The 20,827-nt window shown below is 38.9% G+C and overlaps 1 protein-coding gene across 14 annotated transcripts in view; it reads right to left on the bottom strand.

The window, feature by feature from the left end:
* The window catches only part of SLC8A1 (solute carrier family 8 member A1), a 394,428-nt gene that overhangs the window by 269,356 nt on the left and 104,245 nt on the right, over nucleotides 1–20,827 (bottom strand). The gene's annotated exons all lie outside the window — the stretch shown is intronic.

Raw genomic sequence — 20,827 nt, 5'->3', positions numbered from 1 at the left:
GATGATCGAGAAAATACTGGAAAACATTCCTTTCAATACTGACTACTGATTTCTAGACCACAAGAAGGGTCTATTTAAAACTTTGAGGCTCACTTACTGATGAGAGTGGGCAAATCAAAACATCCTGTACATCTAGGCAACGCTATGTAATATTAGTAGTTCATGACACTTTGGTAAATGCTTTTGTTACACCCACTGCTTTCTGACAATTTTTGTTGGATGTTTTTCTTCTTAAAATATCTTGTTTTATTCAGAAGCTAGGGCCAAATCAAGTGATAACTCAAAGTAAACAAGTGTGTGTGTGTGTGTGTGTGTGTGTGTGTGTGTGTGTGTGTGTATATTTCATGCCAATTTTTAATTTTTTGTAGGTATTTTGCATGTATATGTATATGTATATAAATATATATATGTATATAAATATATATGTATATAAATATATATATATATACACACAAGTGTGTGTGTAATGCTTCCAATGATGGTCTGAAGCTTTACCTAAAATATTCCTATTTCATATTTCATCTTGTTGATAGGCTGATTATTCAACAGAGAGATCATATCGACAGTTTGTGGTTATCAACATTTGGCTAGTGTAGGAAGGATTTTTACCCCCTTTATGTTTTAGTTGCCCAAAAGAATGGTCTGAATCCTCTATCCCTGATTCCCTGGTGAATGCCCTGGGCACTAACAGGGTAATCCGAACACCCGATTCCTAAACTCTTTGGTGGCGATCTTAAGCCATGAATTTATGATATTTTCTGCTTACAATCTAACCTATGCTTCTGGCATTTTCTCATAATATAATAGTAAGATAAAAATATTTATAATTAAGTGTAAGTTTTAGCAAATGAAATTGCTCTAGTATGGTTTGGACTAAATGTGGTTACAAAAATCTTTGTGTTAGGTACCCCAAATCCCAAGCCTCCCACATGGACTACTTTTATGTCTTACCTAAAAAAAAAATGTATTGCCCCATGCCATCCAATTGAAGACGCATCCAAAGTTCTCCCAGTGTTACTCCTTTCCTAGCCTCAATGTCGGTGTGTGGGTCTCATCACTAGCTGTAGGGCAGCAAAGGATGGAGTTTAAATTATGAGAAATTGTTTCACATAAATTTGTATTATAGAAACTTAGAAAGCTTACACACACAGAAACGTCTAAGGGAGAAAATTACTATTATAGTAATCCAACACAGCCTGATAACCTGGTTACTTACACCCAATTTATAGACACATACACATAGTTTGGTATTCTACCATTTAACAACATGTCATGAACATTTCCCTTCATCATTCAAAATTCTTCAAAACCATGCTTTTCAATGGCAACATAATATTCCACAATATGGACATACAATAATTTATTGTGGGGACGCTAGAGTGAAAGACATATCTTACTGGGAGATCTGGGTTACACAGCCTAGTTCTGTAGTAAAGTCAAAGGATTAGTAGAAAGTATAACACTTTCAGATGTTATATAAGTGACAGATTCAGCTCTTTTCCTAGACTCTTCATTGGCGTTCCTTAAAGGGAAGATTCTGTTCAGCTTGCAACTATCTCTTGGCTTGGAATCATATAATTATTTACCACTTTTTTTTTAAGTTTTCAGTTGTGAACAAGGTGCTATCTTAAATGGGGCTGATTCACCTCAGCTCCCAATCTGATGGCAATTTCCCACCTACTTCCTGCTAATTATTCTAAACAGTTCTAGGAGCATAATTATGATCCCAGTAGTTCTCCAAGTGTGGTCTCTGAACCAGCCATCTCAGAGTTACTGGAGAATTTGCTAGAATGCCAATGCTTGGGCACCGTTCCAGATTTACTAACTCAGAAACTCGGGATTAGACTCAGCCATTTGTGCTTTAATAAACCCCCAGGTGATCCTGATGCTGACTCAAGCATGATCCTATAGACAGACCCTGCTGTTCAGGTAAGCCATTTCACATAAGCGGAAACCCACCTGGGCATCCATCAATTCTCTGAACAACTGATGCATACTATCCATCCCAGCAGTGTTTTAATATCACTGCTCTGCATCCATCTTCATCTGAACACTTTGGTGTGATCACTTCAAATGAGCTCCCTAAGAAGATGCAGAGTAAATTCCATCAAAGGTCTCTAACCAGTTTGTTGGATGTTACATCTCAACCTAACATTTCTTTCTTTTTTTTTAATTGAAGTATAGTCAGTTACAATGTATCAATTTCTGTTATACAATATAATGTCTCAGTCATGCATATAAATATATATATATTCACTTTCATATTCTTTTTCATTAACAGTTATTACAGGATATTGAATATAGTACCCTGTACTATGCAGAAGAGATCTGTTTTTTTAATCTATTTTTACATACAGTGGTTATCTCACTCTAAATTTGCTATTCTCAAGGGTCAAACGGTAAACGTGGGAGCAACCCCATGGCTCTTTGTGGGTTTACCTTAAGGCAGCTCTAGCATGCTGTGGAGCTCATTCTAGGCAGATCACTGACAAGACAGTCCAGCCTATGGAAGCTGTTTTTATTTCCTTTTGATTTGTTTCTGACCTGAGAAATGTGACTCTCAAAAAGTTCTCCTCTGCTAATTCTTCCTGCCCAGTGTTCTAGTCTCCGCCAAAATGTACGTACATGTACTATAATACGTATTTTAAGCTATAATCAATATATAATATAACATTGTATTTAAATAAGTCCATTTTAGGAGAAAGGCTACCTTAAGAAAAACATATTTATTACTCTGAATATGAAGGAGATGGTGTCACATTAAGGGATTTGAATAAACAGGAATATGCATTCTTTTGAAAAAATGAAGTATAGATCTAGAAATGGTTTTGGGAAGCTCTGTCCTCCTATTTTAAGAAAATCCAATTTTTCTGGCTAATAGGAAAACAGAAGCTTACAGTCTAATCTCTCTCTTCCCACTCAATGTGGTGTAGTCAGAGAGCCACAAGGAATTTGACACTAACCATAAAAGCTCCTGTAAATCTCCTGAGATTTATGAGAGAATTACGTCCTTCATGCTTTTTCTTCCTCAGAGTCTGAACTTCAAAGTCTCCGGGACTAGAAGGGCCCTTAGCAGTCATCCAGTCTCCACACCGTGGAACTCTGAGTCCCAGACCCTAGAACTACCGAATCTTATAGGAAATTTAGGGGGCACTGGAACCAAATGTCCTCACTTGTCAGCTAATACAATGAAGTCAGGTAGACAGAAAGGTTTGTCCACATCACACAGTGATAAAGAGCCAGGGATCTAGTTTTTCAGGCAGAGCCTTCAGCCTCATGTCAATAGCCTCCATCACTCCCAATATCACCCCAGTGACTAAATGTGCTTTATCACTGAGATGTTTTTACACAGAGCCTAAACGAAGTTATCCAAGATCAAGTTAAACATTACTTCTTCTCACAGCCTAAATGTCCATCAACAGATGACTGGATAAAGAAGATGTGGTATATTTATACAATGGAGTATTATTCAGCCATAAAAAATGACAACATAATGCCATTTGCAGCAACAAGGATGTTCCTGGAGAATGTCATTCGAAGTGAAGTAAGCCAGAAAGAGAAAGAAAAATACCATATGAGATCGCTCATATGTGGAATCTATAAAAAAAAAAAAAACATAAATACAAAACAGAAAAAGACTCATAGACATAGAATACAGACTTGTGGTTGAGAAGAGGGACAGTGGGAAGGGATAGACTGGGAGTTTAAAATTTGTAGATATGGACAGGCATATGTAGAATAGATAAACAAGATTATACTGTATAGCACAGGGAAATATATACAAGATCTTGTGGTAGCTCACAGCAAAAAAAAGTCACAATGAATATATGTATGTTCATGTATAACTGAAAAATTGTGCTCTACACTGGAATTTGACACAACATCGTAAAATTACTATAACTCAATAAAAAAAAATTTTAAAAAAAACATTACTTCTCATTCAGTCCTCAAGTGGGGATATCAAAATACTGGTTGCCCTCTCTTTAAAAAAAAAAAATCTATGTATCTAAAAATCTTTTATCATAGAATTTCAGATAAGAGGGAATCTCAAGGGGTCGTCTTATCTACCCCTGCAACTGGGTATTCCTAAACAGAGAACAAAACAGCGAGAAACCTCATCTATTACTTCAGATTTTCAAGAAAGGAAGATAAATGCCTTGGTAAATTTAGAACACATACATATTAGGCTCATTTACTGATAAAAGTGGGAAAAATATCATCACCCGGTGCATCTAAGTAACACTGTGTGGTACCATGGTTGGTATAACAAGTTGGCATCAATTGTAGGTGAGTGCTCATTGCTGAAGAGTTACCAAAATGGCTTGGTGCTCTGGATAAAGCATCTTTAAACCTTGTAAAACTTTCCAACATTTTGTCTACCCCATCTGCCTTCTTCACATGCCCTCTTGTTTGCTGGTAATGAAATGCTGATGATCAAAGTATTAGAGGAGAAGATAAAGAAACTAACAAGCGGACAAGGGAAACACCATGGTTGTGATCAATGGATCAGATAAAGGCCTCTGGCCTTCATGTTTACAAATGCTGGGGCAGATTCACTTCTGGGTTCACTTATTTTTACCCTACATGGATTTAAATACTCACTGTCTGTGCCTTTTGAGAACCCGAAAGATTATAGTGTATAGTATATAGTGTATAGATTATAGTGTATAGTAAATGCATACGCTTTTGGTGGCAAGAGTCAGTAGATAAAACAAGGATGGGAGAAATATGTCGTCAGATCAGTGCCAATACCGACTGAATTTGATGGTCTTTCATCTTCATCTTTAGCCCAGATAAACAAACTCACTCAGATTGAAAAAAAAAAAAAAAAAAGTAAACTGTCTCATCTTTTACAACATTCGATAACTCTTTCACAGAATTATATAATGTCAAAAACAAAATCACAACGTCCAAAACACCAAAGTTAGCATCACCTCTAGCCTTTCTGAAAATTTAAAAAGGGGGAAACTAGCACACACTTCTAACCTTATAGCCCTGTATTATTTAGTTGGGGGAAAAAAAACCCAACATCCAACCACATGTATTCGATTGTGCTTTAGGGTCATTTCTCAAAGCAAGTACATTAAGGAAACGACGAGTCTTTGCTTGTGGTCACTCTATCTGGCATTGTAATATTAAAAAAAAACCTCACAAATAAAATTCATGAAATGACACTGACAGGATCAAAGGAAGGATGTCTATGCCCCAAATGTCTATCTGTCCTCTCTTAGCTCAATGGCTTTTCAGTATATAAAAATAATCTGCACTCCCGTTTGCTATAAAATATTATTACATTCTTTTCTTATTTCCATGGTGAAGTCTTAATTCTGACACAAATAGTCTAATGTATGTAAGGTCTTTCCAGTTCCACATAAACCCATATGAAGATGCTGCCAGCAAAAACAATGAGGAGGCTAACTGTGTAATGTAAAGGGATAAAAATGGGGACTGTTATCCCTGTGTTCTTTGATCTGTCAAAATGTACCCAGTAACATAATTGGATACCACAGATAGAAGAATCTGTGATTTTATTTACATCAGATACTCTGTTACCAGACAAAGAACTAACATAATCCAAGTGGGCTAAATCACCCAATCAACCAAAAGATTGAAAAGTTCAACATTCTTTCTTATGCATATTACCTTTGGCACGGCAGTGAGTTACTCAGACATCACAAGCCCTGAGAACACAACTTGGTAACTTTAAACTAGTTGTTCTAAACCAGTGGTCATTTGTCCTCTAGGTGACAAGTGGCAGGGTCTAGAGACATCTTTAACTGTTGAAATTTGCAGGATGCTACTGGCATCTAGTTAGGAGGGTCCAGAAATGCTACTAAGTCTCCCAGAATGCAAAGAACAGCCACCACAATAGACTTATCTGGACCAAAATGTCAACAGTGCTCAGCTGAGAACCCCTAACCTAAACATGAAAACTAGACGCCCAAAACAGTTGCAATGTTACACAAATCCCTACATTCTAAGGGGGTAGGGGAAGGACCATCATTCTAGGGAGAGTAATTTGTTCCAATTTAGGTGTCCAATAACCTAATAAGATGTTTGCCTTCTCTAATGTGGATTTAACAGAGGAGTAAAATTTAACTTTTGTATTTAAAGTATGATGTTTACTCGTTGCGTTTTGGGGGATTTTCTGCAAAAGAGATAATTGTAACAAAGCAAATGACAGATTTAATTTTACCGTCAGGTTTCCGCTATACTCTTTGATAAGATTATACAGAGCATATCATGAATGTCTAACATACATTTGTTGATTTGTGAAAAAAATAAAATATCGTGAACCGATTTCTGCTCTCCTCCCTTCTAAAGAACTGGGATTGCATTTTTCCCCCTTTCTCTAACATGTATAGAGTACCTGTTGCCATGGCAATCATTGATTTAGCACAACATGTTTTTCCTTCCTTCTTCCAAAAAATTAGTTTCCACTCCCGCCAAGAAGGAACATATTAATCTACGCATTATGCTAGCTTAGGGAAGTTGAAAGCCACAGAAGTTGTCATTTACACAAAGATTCCCAGAAAGTTGACTATTAGTATCTTTTGTGCCAAGAACTTTACCCCAGTCCCAGAGAGGAAATGGGACACTGAAATAAAAGATTCTGGAGCTAAGGAGGTAAGTTCTCTCTTCTTTTCCACAAAGTTTCCCAGCAAGGTGTGAAACCTCAAATTCCTCAATATCATGTCTGCCTAAACAAAGTAATTCTCTCTTACTGGTTATAGCTTTAAAAGACCCAGGATATCCAGAAAACGGAGACTAACTAGACAACACTTTTTAAGACAAACATTTGTCTTAATCTACTTGCCTCTGAGGATAGAGCCAAAACAATAACAATAACAAACAAAAAAATCGTTTGAGGTGACTAATACAAGAAACAGGAAAACCTTGTTGAAGAAACTAGAATCAACTCTTCAATTCTTGATACAAAAAAACAGTCCTGCTTGAGTCTCCGGACTGACTAAATTCTTTCTAGTATTAGGTAACTTAGATCTTAAAACTGATCTAGCCTTGCTATTCAGACCTTGAAATGCCTATAAACATACCCCTTCAGAACTGTGTCTAGGCCTGTCTTACTACAACAGTCTGTGTTAATCTGGATTCTTACAACTGACATTCCAAGCTAGGAAAGCTAGATTCTTCCCAATTTCTCAAGTCAAATCCACTGGCTTTCCTGCCTGTGGTTTTCCATAAATCTGTTCAACCACTAATGGGAAATGCTGCCTACTTGGATCTGGGCATGTGAGTCAAGAACAGAGGTTGACTTTATACCCTCTCAAATTTCTCACCTGTTCGCTGCATCTAAGAGATGAAAGGCAGTGGAAGGTAGAGATACAAAAGGAGAACTGAAGGATTTTCCATTTTCAGAAATGTCTACTTGTTACCAGAGCGATGAGAACTCAAAATTAAGACATGGGAAAGGAAAGATTAGAGATGTGAAGTTAAAGCTGTCCCTTATCCAGAGCTTCACAGAACTGGATCACAGCTATATAGGAGCCTCAAAGCAGGAACGGCCTGCTGCAAAGAAGAGATGGAGAGGACCATTCATTTTCACCAACAGCCTGCCCGGAGAAGGAACACAGGCTGCCTTTTAAACGGATTCTTCAATCTGGCCTTGAAACTGACCCTTAAAAAACCTAAAATTCAGCATATTTGTTATTATTTTCCACTAGGAAAAAAAATAACAGGCTGTGCATTTCCTTTTAACATCATGGTTATGGGCAAGAATTTAAACGGAAGAAAGACATTACTTCCTGAAACCTTGGATGCCTTGCTGAAAATACTCTTAAAGGAATGCATCTCTGTTAGCAAAACAAAAACATTTGATAAAATTCTTTTTAAAGCAATTCGTCTCTAAAGGATGCATGTAAGACATATGTAATTGGGAGCAAATATGCATTCAACTGCACGAAGGGAGACCATTCTTCTGCTTTAGATCCTTAGAAAGTATTTGTTAACTTGGCAACAGTTTGAGAGGCGTCACCTTTCCACTAGATGTCAATTGTTCAATCATGAATCTCGAAGGTTACATGAATCTACAGATGGTGTGAGAACCACTTACAGCGCAGGTTTCAATTCTGTTGCCAATAATTATAATAATAATGATGATGATGATAATGATGCCACCATCCAATTCTAGTATCTAATGCAAACTTAAGATCGTTTGCATGAAATGATCTAGAAAACCATGATAGAAATTTGAAAGCAATGGATTCCAAGACAAGACTGTTATCAAAGGATAACAGGCAGTGGCAACACCTTTTCAGTTACCTACACAGCCTGGGAAAAATAGTTGACGATGAAAAAGTGTGATGAGGAATACCTGGTTAACTCAATATTTTCTGGAACCTGATGTTTCTGTATAAAGAGAAAAAAGTTACTGGCGTAAATAAGCTTTTACCTCTTGAGCAGGATCCTTTTTGCCACTGTCATTTCTAGAAACTAAGCAGCACACAGGTACAGAGATAAAAGCAGCAAGCCGGAGAAACACTAGGAGTCTGTGTTGATGACAACTAATCCAGTGGTGATGACTTGACTTTCTAGGTCAGTCCTCTCGCTAGTGTAGAGACCTACTTCTCAGGATGGCGTTGGGAAGATACACTTTCTCAGTTTGAATAAGATTTGACAGGTTCTAAGCAGGACGATCAGAGTTTGAATCTGCAATTTCTATGGCCCTGGGAAAGTAATGTCTTAGTGTTGCTTCCTTAACTGAAAAATGGAGATGAGCATCTCCTAGGACTGCCAGGTAGGGAAGAAAGGCAGTGGAAGGGAGAGAAACAAAAGCGAATTAGTGAATTTTATTAAATGGAAGAAAACTGAACTGTTTTCTTATGGATTAAATACAAAAAAGCACATAAGGCTTAATGTAATTCCTGGTACAGGGTAGGTATCCAGTAACGTGTCTGACCCTTTCCCTGGGTCTCTTCCACAGCTATACTCCCATATTCAGTGTTTGTGGTGTAAGCAGGTTATGAGCTAATGTTCCCATTTGATGGTTTAGTTTATGACTGTCAGGCTGGTTCTCTCAGTTGATAAAAGTGAGTATTATGGACAGTAAAGTTCAGGATCTGTTCCAACAAGGATTAATTGGCGTGTCTTATTCCATAGTCAGAGGTCACCTCGATCAAATTTTCCATTGATTTCAGTGAGGACAAGGAATGAGAACTTGCCACAAATCTGCTCTCACTGGTGGAAAATCAATTCAAGGAGCATCACCCACAAATTGTGGGCATGAGCACCGCCTGTGCACTCAAAATTTTCTTGTTGTCACTATTATATATCTGGATACATTTGCAGAGCCCGACTACTCCAGGTGAGACTTCTCCACCCTGGTTGCAAAAATGAGAATCATTTTTGTAGCTTCATCAACATGTCAGTGCTCAGGACACCCCCCCCCCCGTGAGAAAAGTGGAACAAAGCTTTCTGACATAGAAAGAAGTCTCACCGAGACGACCACCCTGTGACCCCCCAAAAATAGTGCTCAAGGGTCAAAGGAAAATATTCTCTTTCTCCCCTGGGAATCAGCAGCATTTGTGATTCGGCTGGCTACAGGACCTGGAGCACTTTCTTAAAAGTGGGACACAGTGTGCTCTGAATCCAGACCTGACACGGAATTTCTTATGGTTGGGTAGCTGCTTGCCTTATGGAGAATGGCCCATGGGACACTGAACTTACACATCAAACAGCTGAGCCAACGGATGCTTCCGCTGCCAGGGAAATAACAGAATGGGGAGACCCTCTGTTCATCTGACATGGGTGCCAGCTTGGCAAAATGGCACTTTTTCCCTGCAGTCATTGAAAGCAAATAATCTAGCAACATCCATAGCCTGGTAGCTCTTAAAATACAGAGCGACTTTTTCTTTACCAGCCTATTTTTCAGTGCAAGTCAGATTCCAGGCTAAAGAAAAGCACAAAGCATGCCTCCTTCTAGCCTTGATCTGCTTTTTCAATTCGCCTGACTGGTCTCCAACTCACTGCCTTTGCAAAGAAGTCCATCAGCACTCTTAGCAGAGTGGCCTTCTGAGCTACGCTGCTAACAAATCCATCACAATTAGATCATCTCCCCACCCTATGTCTTGGTACTGTCTATCCTGATTCCTGGGTATGCTGGTTTTTCCACTCTATGCTGTTAAATTTTTAAATAACTTAGAAAATTATAACAGCATTATATATATACAATAGCAATACAAATGCATTATAAAATCTATAAATGAACAGAAAGAAGAAAATATCCATTATAATACCACCAAAGGTTAGTGACCGTTAACGCAATTTCCAAGTGCTTTTCCTACGCACATATTCTTTGTTAGTTTTACAAAAATGCAATCATGGAATATCCAACATTGCATAAGCTTCATTCTTCATGAAATAAAACATATGACTATCTTTTTGTCAGTAATTATTCAATAAGAATATTACTTTGAACAGTTGTCCAGTTTCTCCTTGTCATTTACACAACCATCTCCATATGGATAAATAGTTAGTTGTTTGAACATTTCTGCAGCTATAAACTAGGCGGCGATGATACTTGGCAGCTGTTCAACCACAACTATGCTGTCATGATTGACTGATGACCACGCACCTTCCTTCCTGGGCCCAGGAAGAAGCAATGGATTCTGACGTTTACAAAGCCTGTCACTGCAGCTTCTCAAGAAACAGGCCAATATGTGTCACTGTCACATTTAAATGCCTTGAAAGAAAGAGCATTGCTGTTCATTGAAATGCTATATATATATATATATGTATATACATGATATATAGAGAGATACCTGTATCTATGTATTCTTTATAATTAGGATTTTACATACATATGAACACTGTGTAGGATTTACATAGGTGATATAAATATAGGTCTCTCTCTCTCTCTCTCTATATATATATATATATAATATATCTTATTTATCACTATTTGTTCACTATTTTGGGAAAAGAGAAAATGGGCTAGAAGAAGCCCTGTCTTTAGGTTCCTGACCCATTTATCATTTAAAATTGACATTTAACTTTTCAAATTACTGTGAGTTCCTAATCACTTATCAATTTATTCCATTTTCTTAAAAAAATTGTAATGTATTTATCGAGGGTGTAGGTCTGGGGTGGGATGGGAATGTGTTTAAGTGGGTCTTGTTTTTGCTGTGCTGACACATCAGGTGGGCCTGGGGCTTTTGGGCCCCTTTTTGTTACTGTGTTGTTGAAGCAGGGCAACAATAAAGTCCACTAGAAGTACTATATATATATATATATAGTACACACACACATATATATAATATATATACACACATATATACACATATACACACACACACACACACAGCAAAATGTACTATATACAAAAATACTATATATATTTGGAAAAAGTTTTTTTTTTCTAATTTTTGGGGGGAGGTGATTAGGTTTATTTATTTATTATAATTATTTTTTAATGGAGGTACTGGGGATTGAACCCAGGACCTTGCACATGCTAAGCATGCTCTCTACCACTGAGCTATGCCTTCCCTCCTTGGCAAAAGATTTTACAAACTGACTGTGGAAAACGAAATGCAGCACTTGGAGGTAGAAACAGCTGAAGGCCCCAGTGAGACAGCATCTCTCAGAGAGTCATGAGTCGGGACCAGCTGCTATTTAGAAAGTCCACTTCTATTTGCTCACATGCCCATGGGTATCAAAGAGGAAAGAACAGGCAAGGCACCCTTTCACTGGGCTCGGCCAGGACGGATGGCAGAAGGGCTGAAGAGTCTGTACCAGCTGGGGCCCCCAGTGACAGAAGGCAAGCCATAAGCTAAGACGCCTTGAGGGAACCAAAGGTGAGACTGACTTTCACAGGCTCTTCCTGCCTCCCCTTCCTCACACCCTCACCCTGGGAGCAAGGCCACTGGGAACTAATGCAAATGATTGGCAGACTGTGGTCACCAGGACCCAGTCCCAGGTCAGGGCCACTCTAGCTGACCTCTGCAGAACCTCTGGAGGGGACACTGGCTGAAGGAATTTAACTCAGGTCTGAAATGGCCCAGTCTCTAGAGGTCTGGATCCAAAAAATAAAAAGACTCTAATTTTTCTGCCTGATTCTCACCAGAATGAAAAACCATTTAAATGCTCCCTAGGGACCTTAAATTGTTATGCTTCCAAAAATGCTATGCTGTGGGAAACACTAATATTAAATAAATAGCCCCTCTCTCTTTTACCGAGGACATTTGAAAGAAAACAAATCACTGATGAGGAACTGGGATGCTGTTTTAAGTTGCTAAAACTGACAAAATAAAAACCACCATTTTTCTAAATTCTGTAGCCAATTAGCAAGCTTTATTACTAGTCCCTGTGGTTAATTACATTTAACAAAGAGGCACGTTAAGTTGAAGGAGAATGCAGACAGGCTGTGGGCAGATCCTAGAACTGAAAGATGAGGGCCAATAATGCAGGTGAAGACTCAGCCGGTCCAGCCAAGAAAAAGAAAAGGAATCAGACCAGGCTATCTGAGAATTCACCAAGGAAATTAGATGCCCATCAAAATGTCCCAGCAAGACAGCAAATTTACTGTTGAACCGGACATTCACTGGATTCCTCTTATCCAATCTTTTGTTTTCACTTGGCCTCTGAGTAAAAGTCCTGTGTAAAACTTTCGTGGGTCCGATTGAGAGGAAGGAGGGGAGGAAGGAGAGGGTGTTCATGCTGGCAAACTCGGCATGACTGAGCTGCCTACTCCAGGGTGAGAATGAAGTCAGCGGGGAGGGCAGGAAAGCCTGGGAGAAAGGTGCCAGTTCCCTGCAACAAGAGGCCCGGGGAGGGCTCCTCTCAGAAAACTGGGAGAGATTTAGTGGTGATGTCAGAAACAGAGCATCTGCCTTCTGTGGACTCTGCCAACTGGCAGAGAGGACACGGTCCAGAGTGCCAATTCTCTCTGTCAGAAGGAAAGGCAGGAAGTGAGCAGGGAACATTAAACCCAGTGGGAAAAGCCACGTTTGAAGGACACGAGAAAGGGGAGATCCAGGGCAGAACGCAGCATCTTGGGTGGGGAAGACATCCATGTGGATATTTGCATGGTGTTTGACAGTTTACAAAACACAGACACCATCACACCGAGGCCTCACCATGATCTGTGAGGCAGGTACAATTATTGCTGTTTTCCAAATGAAGAAATTATCACACAGAAATAAGCGATACACTTGATCTCAAGTCTTCTAATGTTCGTTCTACACCATCTAAGCAGCTTCTCTGGGGCACGTCTGTGCTGAATGAACAGTTAGAAGGGCTTTGTCAACAGTCAGGTATTCCTAAGATGCTAATATTACTATTGTCTTTGCTACCATGCCAGTTCATACCTAGAAACAGGTGTTCTTTCTGTGGGTAGAAAGGAAAAGGACAAACTCTTAAGCTTAAAAGGAAAACGTGATATCTCCCTAAATACCATGATATCAAAAGACTAACACATCTGCTGGCTGCCAGCAGAGCTTCCTGACCGCTAAACCAGTGTCCCCCAAAGAAGATAGATCTTGACCTGACCAAGCCTCTAAATCATCCTAATTTGCCGTCTCCCAATGTGACTTCGCTGTATTGTCAGCCCTCTTTAGGAATGCCACAGATCAGTGACAGTTCTGTAGCAGCAGGAAATGAATGGGGATAGAGTGTCAAATCTGAGGGGTTTTTGGTGAATCCAAATACAGTACTGATTTTGGTATATGTTGGAATGTCTGTTTCAATAAAGAAAGATTTCCTTGGTTTCGAGGTCCTCATCTAACTTCGTACACTGTGTTTGCTACTGAGTCAGGCTGTGGTTGGATGTCTGGGTTCAGGCAGCCTTTGCTGCTTTGCAGTGAGTGGATGAAACAGCATCACCGATAGGCTGCTAGACGAGAAGGACAGAAACCCAAGTCTTAAGTCTGCTTCCATCTCCACCTCCTAGTGACATGGGAGAAAATCCTACCAGCAGCCATCTTTGAGTGCCTTTTGTGTGCTTTGTGCTTTACATATAATATCTTTAACCCTCACCATAACAGGCAAGGCAGATCTTAAAAACTCCACCGTACAGCGGAGAAACTAAAACCCAGCAAAATCAGATCACTTGACTATGGTCACTAAATCAGCACATGAGGAAGCCATCCTTCAACTTTCTCCACTATACCCCCAAAGTATTTTTCCCTCATTTACTTGACAAACGTCAAAGACGATGAACAGTATCTTGGGAAGGTTGCCTTTAAAATAAGTTTGTATCACCAGAGTTCTACACACATACCCACCTGCTAATTTGCCTTCTTTCCCTGCATGGTGAGCCCATTCCTCAGTCCTCAAGGCTCAATTCCATGTGTCGTTTTGCAGACTGGAGGGAGAGCCTCCATTTCCACCCACCGGGGAGCCACATTTTTGTAACAGATTCCTCGTTATTCCAAACACCAAAATGATAGCTTAAAACTACCTGAGTATAAACCACATACAACTGATGATTAATAATCCTTTTTATCCCTAGTCGGTATCTCTTAATAAAATTTAGCAATAAAAATCCTGTTCTTAAAGCAGCATTTCAGGTTAAGATTCTTACAGATTTAGATGTATTCAGAAAATAAGATGTTTAATTGGGGTATTTTCTGGTTTTAAATGTATATTTCAAATTGTGGAGGCCACAATCTCCTGGTAGCCTGGCTTTGAATTGGCTTGCTCTCCATTCCAGTCTTTCCTTTTAGTCTATTCTGTTGCATGTGCAAACATCCTTCAGGAACTGCCTCAAACCCAAGATCTTAACTTTAAGATCTCCCTTTCTAACCTCAGTCTCCTATCTGGCCATTCTTTATCTATCTTTCTTACTGACTTCCAATCAGTTGCCATGCTCTACAGATTTTTAGTTCACACCATCTCCCAGGTATATTCCTTCTTTCCACCCTGCCTTCGTTGAAGTTCTTCCCCAGTCCTCATCTAACTCAACTAACAAGCCTATGCTCAAATTCCACCAGATTAACTTTTATGGAGCATGAATATAATTTTAAACTCTTTCTCAAGAGCCCAGCCACTTGCCCTCTGAATATTCAAAAGTCTACTCAACTGGCATTCAAGGCCTTTGAAAAGTTTCACCCAGCTAACCTTTGCCGTGTGCTCTTCCAAATACCATTCATTTTCAGGATCCTATACCTTAGATAAAGTGTATGAGTACTATTCTTTAAATACACTGTGGGTTTTCCTGTCTTTACGTCTTTGCTCCTGCTATTTCTGCCTCCTGAACAGCTTTGCCCAACCTGGATCGTTAGAATGTTACCCACATCTTTCAAGGTCTAAATTTCCACCTTACCTGTTTTTCTTCTTCTTATATTTCTTCTATGATATTTTCTCTTTTTTTGACTTTTTTTTAATCGAAGTATAGTCAGTTACAATGTCAACTTCTGGTGTACAGCACAATGTTTCAGTAATATATATACATACATATATACATGTATGTTTTTCTATTCTTTTTCATCATAGGTTACTACAAGATATTGAATTTAGTTCCCTGTGCTATACATAAGAAATTTGTTATTTTAATCTACTTCATATACAGTAGTTAAAATTAGCAATTCTAGAACTCTCAATTTGGCCCTTCCCACCTCTTCCCCCTGGTAATCATAGGTTTGTTTACTATGTCTGTGAGTCTGTTTCTATTTTGTAAATAAGTTCTTTAGTGTCTTCTAATATTTTCTTATAATTCTTTGTACTACAGATATTTATATACATTTCTTCTCCCATACTAAAATTAACACTGTACTCATTTTAATGTCTAATAAAACTTCTTGCACAGTACAAAAACTTAGTTTTGAATGAATGGGCTGGTAAGAAAAAACTGAGTTCTTATTATCTATATCTTTGTATATTAAATGAAAAAACACTCCCTGAAGCCAAAGTAGATTCCACATACAATTAGTGTAAGTTTTTAAGTAACTGAATTCTACATTCCACATTTATGGAAAACTGTCTGTATCTCTATATATTGATATAACATTTTGGGTGTTTGTTTGTGGGGCTGTTTAATTCATTAAAATGAGTGAAATTTTGAAATCTTTCTTTGTTGAGTTTGAGTCATCTTTAAATACTAGACAGTGCTCATTAAAAAACTATGCAGTCAGGTACTAAAACATACGTTTGCAATGACCCCACGTCTGACTTCCTAACTCCAAATGTACAATTCTAGACTTTTATTGATGAGAACATAGGTACTAAACAGAACCTCATATTTCACTTTGACTTTCATCATAACCCAGATTAGTATTCATTTTTGCCTTAGTTATGGCTGCCACCTTCCAGTGCTAAAGGAAACTATCTTCACCACATCACACTGCAGAACTTTCATCCCATCTTTTCTACCACAGGAAAGGGGGGGGGGGAAGCTTGCAAGTATTGCTCTGGAGTCATTGTTCAGCTAGTCACCTTGAGTATACCATCATTACTTGCTCCTTTAACTGTGTGCTCAAGTAAATTGCCTCTCTTGGATTAAAGCCTTTGCCACTAGCTACTGACACAATTGCACTATTTGACTTTTATTTGTGACTTAGTGCTCCAGACCTGAGTCACAGTTAACAGTTAAAGCCATGAATTTCTCCTCTAATTGGGCATCTGTGCCTTTTGCAAATGGCACTCAAATGTATAGGCTATAGGTTCTATCCACTACACACACTAATAGCACCATATGAAATCATTTTGGAACTTACATTTAGACTTAAATTGGTATTTAAAGTTAATCCTCACTGAATAGGAAATATTAAAAATGAGCACAAGCTTGAAACATGCCAAGCCATTTGGTGTTATTCAGTATAGCATGTTAATTCCCTTTATTCAAAAGAAAACATTTTGCAAAGCGAAACATTCTCCTATTAAACTCAAGCATTAAGGAGAAAGTAGACTCTTAATGACTCAAGAAGGAAATGCGTTTGCTCCGTGATTAGCAGGTTAGCAGTGTAAACAGCCCAGAGAGAGAGTTCTCAGTGGCTCCCCTTCCAAAGAGTTCCACCAGTTGCTACCACTTCATTAACTCCCCAAGCCACAGAAGCCAGCACCTTTGTCCATTAGCTGCAGTTTTCCATATTGAGAAAGATACTATTGTCCACCAAGGGAATGCTTGGGCTTTTGTTCTCACTTTCCCTTCAGGAGAAAATTCAGTAGAACCCTTTAATTGGTCTGAAACAGTCAGGCCATTGACCATCTGACTCCTAGGTATTCTAGGCAATCTTCTCGGTGATTTGGAACATCTTTCAGTTATAATTTCCTCTCTCGGTTATTCCTCTGTTCATACAGTTAGCTTGAAATTCAACATTAGCTGCAGACTAGTAAGAGAACATTTACTGTGTGAGATTCAAAAAGGAAAGAACCTATTCATAGAAAGCACTCTGGCATCCAAAACAAATGTGTAACTAATAATGAATAATAATAGTGTTGTCTCCGAAGGCAAGAGCATGGAAAATATATCTAGGAAGTAAAAATAAACTCCTGACAGGGCCATATGTGCCCTAAAGGAAATAAGTTGAAAGCTTTTGTTGCTTTTGATTATCAAGTGTCACAATTTCATTTGATTCTTTTAAAAATGTAACTTTTCATAAATTTAAGATTATCCTGGATAATCAGATCCACTGGTGTCTAACAGAGCATAGTAACCCGAGACAAACAAGTCTACTATAAAGTAAATCTTAACATATTTAAAAATTTTTAATTTTGAAAGTAAAATTTTAACATATTGCTCTACAGCCTTCTCACCTGTCAATCATTAGTAGAAGAAATGCCTCTCTCTACACGTATCTGACAAAAACCTTTCTTCTCTGGGTTTTGTACTTAAACGTGCATGCCTATGATCACCAAAACTTGCACTATTTTTAGTCCTTTGCAAACACTGAGGTCACTGCTACATTTTATCTGTAATGTACTGCTTTTGCTGATGTCTTCCGGAACACATTTTCTTTGCAATAAGTACGGTGATTTGTAAAGCCCATACTAAAATACATAATTTTATGCAGCTGCTATCAACTGTGTAAAATTCAATATCCCAGGAGTTTGTGCACGTTGAGGAAACAAATCCAAGAAATATTTGATTAAATGAATGAATCATCATTCCTTCACTGGTCACCATTGCCCTAGATTCATTAAAAGATTATGGACTCTAAGGATGTTTGGTCTGACTGACGGTGATATTTGCATTTTCATGATCAGAAAGCAGCATTAAAGCATTTCAGCAGTTCCAGCTGGCATGAATACATTACTTCCTAGTTTGAAATGTATAATTAACCAAAAAGCTAGTCGTTGAACAGCTAAACAAATTGTCCAAAAATGACCCATTGCTGTTCAAATGAATGCTGAAAAGTAGGGGCCATGGTGACTTTTTGTTTTATAGACAAGCTGCATCCAAGCAGTTGACAAAGACTGATTTTTTTTCTTTTTTCAAAGCCAGTGAAAGCTTATGGGTAACAGCAATTATCTCTGTTTGTCAAACACTTGTACCCAGAAGTGGATTTATAATCCCTAGAAAGGTCTGTAATTTACTGAACCACTGAGCAAGTCCATGCTACTCCCCCTCCCCCACCCCACTGGCTGTCACTCATTTCAAAGGAGAGCTGGAGGCAAGATGTAAATGTTCTCCTACGCAAAAGGGGGGAAATGCTAGGAAAGCATGCTTCCCAATTTCCATAAGAAATACCCTTATTTCCTAAATAAGGAAACACCAATTATCAGACAGAATAGCCACATCTCAGAGCATAAATGCATCCCATTTTTGTTGCTGAATGAAGATGTCAGGGCAGAATTAGTGGCTTAGCCTTTGGATGGGTTGTACACCTACATTTGCTAAAGTAATTACCCCAAGAAAAAATAAACATGGGAAACATTGTGGATCAAAGCCAAGGAATGTCTTAAATATAGATTGCTGAAGAAAAGTACATAGATATTTCCATATCTTGTAAATGATAGTTTTTAAGGGGTTGTCTTTAAAATAAAATGAATGGAGACCCTTGACCCTTTTTCCAGCAAATCCTACAAACAAGAATTCTTAAGAGACATCCCCCAATTCATCTTCCAATTTCCAACAAAGAAAAGGTATTTCACCTTTCTAAATGCTGCATTGTAGTGCCTGGATGATGGTTTATGGTTGGTTTGGCCACGTTTCATTTTCAGAAATGTTAGCGTAGGAAGAATGAAATGTTTTGTCAACGCTCAATCTTTGACAATTTTAATGAAATACAGTGCTTGTATTTGAACTAACAGGTGTTTTATTTTTTTTTCTGTGTCCATTCTATTTTTTTTTTCTTCTCTGGTCAATCCATGTAACACACGAGCTGTAAATTTTGATAATTTGCTTTGACTTGAAATCTAACTGAAATTTCTGTAAGATCACCTTGTTCCTTGAAAATGATTTGCATGAGTTTGAAAAATCTGATAGCTGACTCCTCAATGACAGTCATGATCTTGATAAAATCATTTCATGCAATGTGTGGTGCATCACTGCACACGACACATGCATCATCCTCCTTCTATAGCACAGACCTGCTTGATGTTTTCCTCTTGTGGGAAAATGCAATTAATATTGGGTTCATTTGTCATCAGCCATCTCTACAAAATATGCAGATACACAAATATACATGCACACAGAAGCTCCAGTGTTTAAATTCTGCATTTCTTCAAAAAAATTCATACAAATAAACCAAAGATTATGCTAAATATCATCTCAGGAGACATTTCAAGCATGCCACCTTCAATATGCAATGTGAAAATAGAAGATATCACTGCTCTTGGAGCTTGGTGCATTCCTGGACTTTCTAATTCTTCGTGAATGCACAGTTATCTTGGCAAGATGCCAGAATGTTCCCCAAGCAATTTTGAATATAACATTCAATATATAAATGCCAAACAGGGAATTTAAAAAAGTCTAAATGGGTTGTAGAGCTCTTGATGTCGACAGCCTTTCACTACTGGACTGGTGGGGGTGGGAAGGGATGGCAAAATGTGACCTGCAACGAGGGCTGAGTGTGGAGAGGGTGGTAGGAAGTCCCAGGTGAGATCAGCATGATGGAGCTCTGCTGCCCAGCGCTGCTGCTGCGTGTGTACTAGGACGGAGCTGGCATGGTTCTGCACTTCCATCAAGCCTACAGTCCAACCACTGTCAGCTTCTCCCCTGTTAGTTCCAAGCAAAACCAGTTTGTGGGTCACTTCTCTAAAGCTCAGAGACATCGCAGGAGGACATCATGCCTCACGTTGACCACTTGGGGCTTAAACGTCAGGAAGGTACCATATGACATGTGTCCCCCATCTCTACATCCCAGGCTGAGCGTGTACACGTATAACAGGAACAGAACAACCCCTCTCTGTGCTGGTTCTCCCACTTCTCCCCCCCAGTTTTCTTACTTGGTGATGGCCATGCAAACAGTGACCTGAGGATTAAGATAAGTGGGTTCGAGATCCAGTTCCACCCCTTCCTAACTGTATGAGCTTAGTAAGTCACTCACTGGATTCCTCTTGGATTGTTTCTGTATCTGTGAAAGGAGGTGTTTCACTAGGTGCTACTTCTAAATTTCAATGGTTCCTTCACTGCTAAATGTCAGCGTGTTTTCTTCTTCTTGGTAGTTGGCTCTCTCCCTGTCTTTTGCCTGTGTCCCTTCTCCACTTCCATCTCATGAGGTTTTAACCCTTCACCTCCGAGAAGCTCCTCCTCCCACCCTCATGGGTCCCCTGCCTGGGAAACTATCAGCAGTTCTGCAACCAGGGCTCCCGCAGCTCTCAGCACATATGCTCTGCTCTGCCGGCATACACCGTTAGCCTCTGTCAACAAAGACCTTCTCTATCTTATTTATCCCTTGTTCCCAACTTTGTGATCCTGAGCATGCATTCAGTG

The sequence above is a fragment of the Camelus dromedarius genome, chromosome 15, assembly GCF_036321535.1.
Source record: "Camelus dromedarius isolate mCamDro1 chromosome 15, mCamDro1.pat, whole genome shotgun sequence".
NCBI lineage: Eukaryota > Metazoa > Chordata > Mammalia > Artiodactyla > Camelidae > Camelus > Camelus dromedarius.
The sequence above is the reverse complement of the archived record's forward strand: the minus strand, read 5'-3'. Positions and strand labels throughout refer to the sequence as shown.